Raw genomic sequence first — 9764 nt, 5'->3', positions numbered from 1 at the left:
TAGCAACAGAAGAGTTTGTTTTATTCTGTAGCTGTTTCTCGATTAAAGCATTGAGGATAAAAATTGCGTCGACTGTTCTACAATTCGGTTTAAAACCAAATTATGCATCGGTTATGATATAATATTATTCTGCCCAAGATTTTAAACGTTCATTTATTATTCCGGTAAAAGTTTAGCAAGCAGCTTATCAGCGTGATGCCCCTGTAATTGTTAGAGTCGGAAGCATCTCCGCGTGTATGAATTGGTATAATCACTCCGGACGACACAATCTTTGGGAATAGTTAAGTATCTAAAATGTAATTCAATACTATTTGAAAAGGTCTGGCTATAAAATCGATTATTTTTTTGAAATATTCGTAAATAATATTTCTTGTGAGGCCGCTTTGTTATAATTAAAAACGCTTGGTCCTTTTTTAATTTCTTCTAATGAAAAAGGTTTATCAAGTTCCGGATGCTGGTCTGGTTTTCAATACGATCGAATTCTTGTAAGAATTCGTCATATTCATTAATGTTTGCATTAAAATCAGTGTCAGAAGATAAAGTGCTAAAGTATTCGTAAAATTCCTGCATCGAGACATTTTCCAAGTTCGTAGATGGTGATTTCTGCTGAAATAATTTCCAAAATTCGCGTGGCGCTTTACGACTTAAGTCATTCATTGGCTTGCCTTTGCACGTTTATACCTTGATTTTGTTAATCTACAACAATACTTATATTATCTTTCATCGGACCAAATATTGTAGCCCTCGAATTTTCATTTTTATGTAAATTATATTCATAGACTCTTTGTAAATATTCCGCCCGCTTTTTTTTGCATTCATCATTAAACCAGCGTTGTTTTATTTTGTCTTCTGAAGAGAAACAATGATTGGTTATTTCTTACTCGTTTAAAATACGGTTCACCGCGTGTATTAAGAAATTAGTGAATATCGATACCAATAGGTCTGGGTCGCAGCTTGAGTTAACGCCTAATTGCATACTGTGCTCTAAATCTTGAATCCTACCAGCTATAATCTTGTAAAAAAACTGGTCTTTAAATTCCGAGTTCCACGCGAAATGTATGCGCGGATTATTTTCACCATAATTAATAAAATTGTTCGCGTTCAGAGCAAATGTCAGTGGGGCATGGTTGGAAATTAGTTAAAATCGTGGGCATTAAAGTCGGTTATATCTTTAAAATGCTTGTATGATGTTATTAGGTCGTCGATTGTACGTTTCCCATTATTTGTATAGCAAGTTAATTTTCAGATGCCTTTATCTTTAAAAAGTCTACCATTTACTATTCTGATATCAGTAGATTTACAAAAATCTAATGGATAGTCACGGAATCTGTTTGAGCCTCGGTCACAGGCTGACCGTTGGAGTTGAGTGTCTATTCTAAAAATCAACATCACCAAGGTTTCGATTACTGACAATAAAATCGGCCTTATGCCCGCTCCTGGCGTTTGCATCGCCAGTAGTAAATATGATATACTTTAAAATATGCAAGTAGATTTACTTCTGATCTTAATTTTAAATTGTTGAACACATACAGCTTACTGGTATTGAAATTGTTCATAAACGGGCACTAAAATACAAAAGCAAACTTTTCTTGCAAACTTTGATTAAGGAAAAAAGATTTTCTTGTGAAATTGAGCATTCCTAGCCGTAATATATGCAAGTGAACAATCTTATGAGCTCAATTTCCAACTATCCGGTATTCATCTTGTTCTACAAAAATAGATGTCTGATAATATCGATATTATTGTTCACAAACATGCATGCACAGGCCAAAAGAACTGTTTCTTGCCTTTTTTGGGTTACACAAAATACGTTTTTAAATGTTGAAATTGGAATTTTCGGCAAAAATTTTTGCCTGTCAATATTCCATTTTCTTAATGTTTCAATTGTTAATCTTCTTCAATATATATATCGCCAAGTCTCGTGGTTCAGATTTTCTAAGCCTCGCAAAATAAACTTCGCTTTATTCGGCACCGACCTAGTATTCTATATTTATCCCTCATCAGTCGTGCATTGTCGAAATAAACCACTGTGGAATAAATTTCCTCTATTACGGCAGTATGGAAATATAGCTGTCACTCGCGGCGGAGAATATTACTCGGAATCAACTATAAGTAATCATATTTAGTAAAATCGAATCAGATTCAACAAAACAAACAATTTGATACCAAGATGTAATCTATTTTTAACACATAATGCAACTCAAAAATAAAAACCAACTTATTTACACATATTAAGTGCGCGTACCCGTGACGTCATTATTAACACGTCATACGACACAATGCATGTTCTTTCACGCTAAAGCTACAGTTGTTTAGTGTTTTTTCCCCCATTTTTCTTAAAAATCGGGGACGTAGAGGTATGATTAACAGAATAACAGGTTAGTTACTGATCTTTTTGTAATGTATTAGGCTCGGCACGATTAAAAAAATGAAACAATATTTGCTTAAACTAACTTTGGGATTTTCCGTGTAGTTCGATTTTCCTATTCTATTTTTAAAGAAATAATTACGACTAAGAAAATTGATGGGATAAATCAAATACTAGGTCGGCGCCGAATAAAGCAAAGTTTATTTTGCTCGGCACGAAAATCTGAACCACTTGCCAAGGCTCGTGGTTCAGATTTTCTAAGCCTCGCAAAATAAGCTTTGCTTTATTCGACACCGACCTAGTTCTCTATATATTTATAGCGATGTAAACAGTCAGTTCATTTAGATTTTTTCTACACATTAGGCCGAGCACGTGAGTCGACTTGGTGTGTAGAGCAATCGATGCTTTTTGTTGGGTTTACGGGTGTTAAAGGTGTTATTTCAATACTGGATTAGTTATTGTGTAGCATGAAAATTCTGGATGTGGAACGTTGCCCCGAAGAACTTGGATTTAAATGAGCTGGACAGTGACTGCTAAAAGCTTTACTGTGCCTGTGGGTGGGGAACTTGCACGTGTGTTTCGGGTAGAATTTCCGCTTCAGTCTGGTGTAGTTCCGGCTGGCTAGGGGGCTGCGTTGACGAAAATGTGGCCGTGCTGGTGACAGAGTGTTTCTATCTTGAATTGGTTCTGCATTTTGACCATGGGAGGCAAGTATGTTGGAACATTTTTTCTGTTGCTCATGACTTACATTTGAGTAATTTAAAATTGACTGTACGTTCTTGTGTCCAGTGACAGACATAATTTCAGTGGCTGGAATGTTGTGTTCTCTAAGTTTTTGGACCAGGTGCTTGCGAGTGGAATGATTGGTCAGGCGTTTTTCAACTGGAAGCCCGGCTTCAGTTCTATTATCCTGAGCATTGTGCTCAATTATTCATCCCAATTTTTTGACGAATGAACCATTGCACGCTTTCTTTGTGATCAGACTCAGACTCCTGCTTCATTATTGTATTTGGAGCGAGACAGAATGGGTCGTTCACATCGCAAAAATTGGCTGTGCGTTTCTGTGCATAAATTTTGTACAAAGAAACTGGGTTTCTGGGGTCATTTTCATTGGTGGCAAACATTTTCGGGGTGACTCTTCTAACATCGATCAAGTTTTCTCCAGTTCTAGTCTTGGTTTGACGTTCATTGAGCTCCAAGTACTCGGTCCCATCAGAAGATATCTTCAGTTTAATATCCCCCAATCTGTTTGGAAAAAATATTTTAATTTGTAAATATTACAGTAATTTATTACTTATTATTTTATGCTTTCGGTGGTTTATAGAGAAATATCAGTGAATTAAAACTAATAATTTCACTGTTTCAAACAATAAAAATTAACAGTGAAAATTATTGATAATGTTCACTGTTTACTGTGAAATGATGTCATTCTTTGACGAAATGATGTCATTATCCCAGCAAATTCTTTAGTTAGGCCACGACTTTTTTTTTTATTGGTTTACAAAAATTATTTTGAAAATGGTCCATCGGGCGGTCGAAAAAAAAAAAAAAAAAAAAACATCATTGGAAAAAAAAGTTAATACTAATAACATCAGAACAAAGACAACATATCTTTTATAATCTTAACACAGAGACAAAAAATCAAATTATGCAATGAAACACATCTATATCTTCAAATGAAATGAGTCCTAAAAGCACCTTTTGTAACATCAGGCAATTTTAAACACTCCATTACATGACATGCGTTCTTCTCCCATTATAAAACGAAAAACTGCGTTTCGTTTCCATAATTCGATGCGCACCATTACGCAACAATGCGATGCCCGTTGCATAAATCTTATATAAGATAAACTACTCATACACAAATTACCCGGTATGTGTTTGCTCTTACTCGACTATGAGATCGTACATGAAAAAAAAATCCAGGTAGATCGATCCATGCGTCGTCGCGGTAATGTTTGTCAAAGTTGTTGTTGTCATTGAAAACTCGTTGATTTACAACGCAAAACGTCTTATTTGAACTGACGCGAATTAATTTAATCATATTTGTCAACTTCGCTTTTGCTTTATTTTGATAATTTAATCCAAGTTTAATGTTAGCAAGTGTTTTTTTTACTGGAATTGTAAACAAGGAGTCAGTTAAAGTCTTCCGAAAATGTGCAGTCTGTGTGAATTGACAGTTTGACGTCATCAAAGGAAAGCCCGCTTTCTGTCGGAAGCAATAAAGCGACAAATTTCGCGCCGAAAAAAATGGCTTCCTTTGTCTAGCAATCAACATGCCGAACCAATCGTGGTTTGTTTCTCAATTGCAAACCTCCAATTTAATAAAAGCACGTGCATAGCTCCGCCTTCGAATCTTTTGCAGAGAACGGAGGCGGAGTTTAACGGTTAATTGAGCTAGTGTTTTACGCACGTTGAGTTCCGATTGCCGAAATTACTCGGCCCTACGCATTGAAAAGACAAATACATTTATCAATGATTTCCGAGAATATACCGATTTGTTCCGATTTCCAAACTTTCTGTACAGTTCCTATAAACTATGGCGGACGTGTTTACAAAATTCCTTAAAACATATATCGTAATAATGGCATTGTTTTTATTGGATTATTTATACTAATATCAAATACTTTTTTATCTACTATAATATCGGGTTTGTTTAATATAATTAACCATGTTAAACAACTATAGTTGCGTCACAGTACTCGGAAATAAATTTTGATGGGGTCGACATTTTACTGACGCTGATTTTCTTATTGTCTGTAATTTTTACCCGAAATAAATTTTGAGAAGTGCCCATAAAAGGACTGGTACATAATGTGTCACATTGAAAAATATCCCGATCTCTGCAATATAGGTGAACCAATCGTTGATTGTACTTACCCGATTTTATTCGCAACCGTACTCAAACCGGATCGTTTTTTTCTCGTTTCGCTCGTTTTGCAGTGCGGTCGGAATAAAATATTAAAAAAAAGACGATTTTCCGATTTTATTTTTTTTCCCATTTTCCAAAAATTAGGGTCGGCGGTTTTGTAAACCAAGAAATATAAAAGTCGAGGCCTTAAGCTCGTTCGTTAACAATGTATATAAACTGTGAAAAAAGCATAAAATAAAAAGAAAATGTGTTGGATTCGTTGATTACGATTTTAATTCACTCGTGATCATATAAAATATTTTTTCACTTAATTGTGGTCACTTGTGCGCCACTCGTGAAAATATTATTTCCCAAAAAAACTGTCGCCCGCTACCTTAACAATCACGTGCGGAATGGTACAAAATTATACTGTCCTATTCGCGCAGTATGCGGTTTTGCTAAATTTCAGTTATTAGCAACGACCAAATTAATGAATTTTCATATTAAAATAGCTGATAGTTCTACTTCATATAAATTGTTATGTTTTGAATAGCTTTTTCAGTATAATAAAATAAATATTACATGTTTGACCAGAGTGACAGTAAATTTGTGAACTTTTGGGAAAATACTGTCAACCGAGGTGAAGCGGAGGTTGAAATTTCCTCAAGTTGACAAATTTACTTAATTTGTTGCTGTTTTTTTTCCAGATTTTTTGTGTGTGAAACTTACCATAACTTATTTTCTGCAAAACAGCGAAGTTTTAAATTTGTTTTTTTTATTTAAATTCTGTTATTTCAGGTGTCAAATTGATTAAACCTTAGGCTGTATTGTTCCTTCGTGCCACGCAAACCAAAATGCAAGAAGTTGTTTAGGCCACATGGTGTGGACAAGAACTTTTGGACTGTAAGGACCTAGGACACCCTGCCACATTATATCTATTTCATGGTCGGTAAGTACGTCTGCCTCACATGGCCGGTTGCCCTTTCCCTAAAGAAAAGCAAATGGGGTTTGAAAAAAGAAAAACCCATTATTATTTATAGCATTATAATTCTAAAAATTATTTCTTTATTCGTCCTTATTTCTAGATTCACGCGAAAATCCCAATTAACTGAATTTACGCACAAAATTCCAGATTTGTTTGGTCCTAGGTACTTTTCCAAGAAGGCAACACACTTGCTTGTAAACTGTGAAAATCACTGTTGGCTTAAAGAAATACTGCAGTAAGTATACAAAAAATATTATCGTTTTGTCAATAAATCACAAACTGTCATAGTTTTCATTAAATAATGCAGTACAGTGTTGAGTAATGATTACTACCTATATTTGCTTTCATTTAAAGTGGCTATGCACGATTTTGATGTGTGTTAAATTATAATGTATTTATAAAAATATGTTGCAATAACACAAAATAGGCAAAGAACAATTATGCATTGAAGACAAATTTCATTAAATGCAGCAAAGACAAATAAGCCCCCCCGAGCCGATTGAAACGGATGATATTTCGTACATAATTTCCTACAATAACCAAAGCATTCATCTTTTTAATATGATTGCAGTTAGTGTTCTTGTTTGGTGTGAACAAATATCATTGCAGGAAATTAAAATGATTCGTAAAACTAAATGTAGATTTACATCGTACATGCATGACATACGTACTGGCGAATTCGACTGTACAGACATTTTCGACTTCAGAATTAAATATCTGGCTTATTTCGCATTTTTCGACACATGTTTTCTTATATTTCATTTTAATTTAGATTTAAATATATGTATAATATGTTTTTACACATTTTATACAAATCCATAAATATTTAACAAAATTATGCATTTCCATCTTTAAAAAGAAAGTTATTTTTAACTGCTTTTCATGCTTTTCTTTTTAGCATTGTAGGTTTCTCTTGTCAGAGAAAATGGTGGCCCTTTCACATTCATAATGCTAAAAAGGGTATTTGTGTCTTTTCAGCTTCCGGTCCAGGCTACTGATGATGGCCCGGATACTTGTCGGCTCAAACTCTGTGCCATCTTCGCGTTGCAGGGATAGAATTAACGTTGCAACATGCTCGTCAAGGACATCGACATCCAACTGATGCATTTCCCTGGTCCCACCTTTGTCAGTAGAAACCTCTGGAACTTTTTTGTGTCATTTAATGTTTTTTTTTTGCTGTGTTTTTGTTTTCTTGTTTGGTGATGTACTGTCGGACAACATAAAGCTCTATGTTTTTAAATTGATTTGGAATTGACTGATTGAGATGTTTGGCTTCATTTTGAACTGTAACATTTGTGTTATTTTGATCATCACAATTTGACTCAGGGTCATTAGTCTCAGTTAAATCCTCATCAAATTGAAGTGCATTTATTCCATATTTTTGCTCAAATGCTTCCAAACTTAATTCCACAACATTTGAAAACAAACCATCCCATACCACATCAAAATCACCTGTTTCTTGGTTTAACATTGTTGTCAAAATGTATTTTATTTGATGAAATATGTTTTGCTACAGTTTTATTTAAATTCTTGATTGTGTATTATTTATTTTTTCATTATTTGAAGAACAATTGACATTTAAGACTTAAGCAGACAACTTGATTTGCTGCTGACTTATTTAATAAAATACATGAAATAAAAAAGAAACATTTAATATATTTTAAATATTTATTTCTGAACAATTTATTTCCAATTAAATGAAAATAATATATTTTATTATTGCATTGTGTTGATTTTTAGCCATTCATTGACGAGAAAAGTCATACACAAGGTAAACAATGGCGAACTACTGAACCGTGATAAGTGACGTCATACAAAAAGTAGTCCCTCTTAATAATGACGTCATGAGGGCGCGCACTTAATATTTGTAAACAATGTTGTTGTTTTTTGCTGTTTGTGTTGCATTTTGTGTTTCAACTATTTTACATCTTGGTATCAAATTGTTTGTTTTGTTTAATCTGATTCGATTTTACTAAAACTGATTACTTAATAGTTGATTTATTATCTTAATGTGTTATTTGCTCCTCAAAACGTAAGTATAGACACACACACACACACAAAGAAAGTTGAGTGGATACTATCGCGGTCTCGCATTTCTCGCCATCGCGTTCTCGCATTATCGCCATCGTATTGTCGCACTGTCGTCATCGTATTATCGCATTCTCGTCATCGTACTCTCGCGTTCTCGCATTCTCGCCCTCTTGATTTTAATGTGTAACCACGATGGCCTTAACGGTATTCCGTAATATCCTATTGAAAATCATCAATATTGTCTTTTTGCATACATGTATTTATATATTTTCATCTGCAATTTGCTCTTTTTATGCCGGAAGTTATTATCGTTTTGCGCATGCGCACTTGCATATTTTACCAGTCCTGCAGATTTTACGCCACAACGGGTCCACACATAATGCAGCCTCAGGCGCTTAAGGACCTCATCAACTTCGAAATACAAACACACAAACATACTGGTCCCGTTATCATTGCTTATGTTACCCTGTACTTACAACATGGGCAATTTAGGCTTAGCGAGAAGTCTTATGTTATACTCCGCTGCATGGTTACATAATTTTACAACTTTTTCTGTGCACTGTACGTTTAAAATTCTGACCCGATTAGATCTTGAGCGATCGTTTACAACTGTTCTTCTTAGCTCTGTTGTATTATGGTGTTAAGCATATTTCATGCTGAATCAGTGAATGTATATCATTGAAATAGATGAAAGTGTGACCATATTTTGGAAAATTGTTTGTGAGGGGATCCTAGCAAAACGTTAATTAATTTTTGAAATAACAAGCCAACGAAAGTCGCACAATTGGGGCATCAGGAAATGCCTTCCAGCAATTCGTTGGCAAATGGAAATCCCTCTCTTGCTTGAATTATAGGTTTTAATAGCGACCATATTATGGCCAAGGTGACGACTTTTCGTCGACGTCATCTAAGGGTCCGACGATATGGACGCTCTCAAGAACGCAGAAAATCGTCATCTTTATTACGTCTCTTGTGGACCTCCTTATGTTTCTCAGCTTTTTTTACCATGGCACCGTTTTTCCGGAAGAGGTTCGTATTATTAACTACATATTTAAACAATCATGAACGTATGTTTTGTTAAAACTTTAAGTGTGTTTTTTTACATTTCCATCGGTTTGTTCTCACTTTATAAAATGTTAATGTCATATTGTATTTTGTGTGTTAGTCGTGTTGTGTTATTAAATACATGTTGCTTCAGACCTGTTAATGAAGTGGAAAGGGGATTAGGAACCTAATATTCAAGGTTACCATGCAAGTATCTGTTTAGAGATTTAGTTGTCTTTTATATGTTAACTTAATATTAAACTGGACGATTGCATAATTGCATGTCAGACGCGACATTTAAAACATATAAGAACTGACATTTATGATCGATGGCCATCGTAGAACGTTGTGGAATGATTTAAACAATATTTTGTTAAATATTGTACCAACCGTCGACATCAATATACGAATTATGAAATCCCTTCTTGTGCAAATGAGTCTCGTTCTTGGAAAACCAGGCTTAATGCATGTGCTTAAAGTATTAA

At 34.5% G+C, this 9764-nt stretch overlaps 1 long non-coding RNA gene across 2 annotated transcripts; it reads left to right on the top strand.

Annotated features, from left to right (window-relative positions):
• Nucleotides 1-2272: 2272 nt before the first annotated feature.
• LOC127854794 (uncharacterized) lies at nt 2273-8194 on the top strand. 2 transcript variants are annotated; one of them, XR_008037108.1, is made up of 4 exons: nt 2273-2357; nt 6018-6168; nt 6368-6439; nt 7183-8194. It is a non-coding gene; the product is annotated as an uncharacterized LOC127854794 (long non-coding RNA). The 2 variants fall into 2 exon arrangements; XR_008037107.1 differs by having other exon boundaries at nt 2286-2378.
• The last annotated feature ends 1570 nt before the right edge of the window (nt 8195-9764 follow it).

Source organism: Dreissena polymorpha, chromosome 1 (genome assembly GCF_020536995.1).
Source record: "Dreissena polymorpha isolate Duluth1 chromosome 1, UMN_Dpol_1.0, whole genome shotgun sequence".
Taxonomy (NCBI): Eukaryota; Metazoa; Mollusca; class Bivalvia; order Myida; family Dreissenidae; genus Dreissena; species Dreissena polymorpha.
This window is presented reverse-complemented; position numbering and strand designations above follow the sequence as displayed.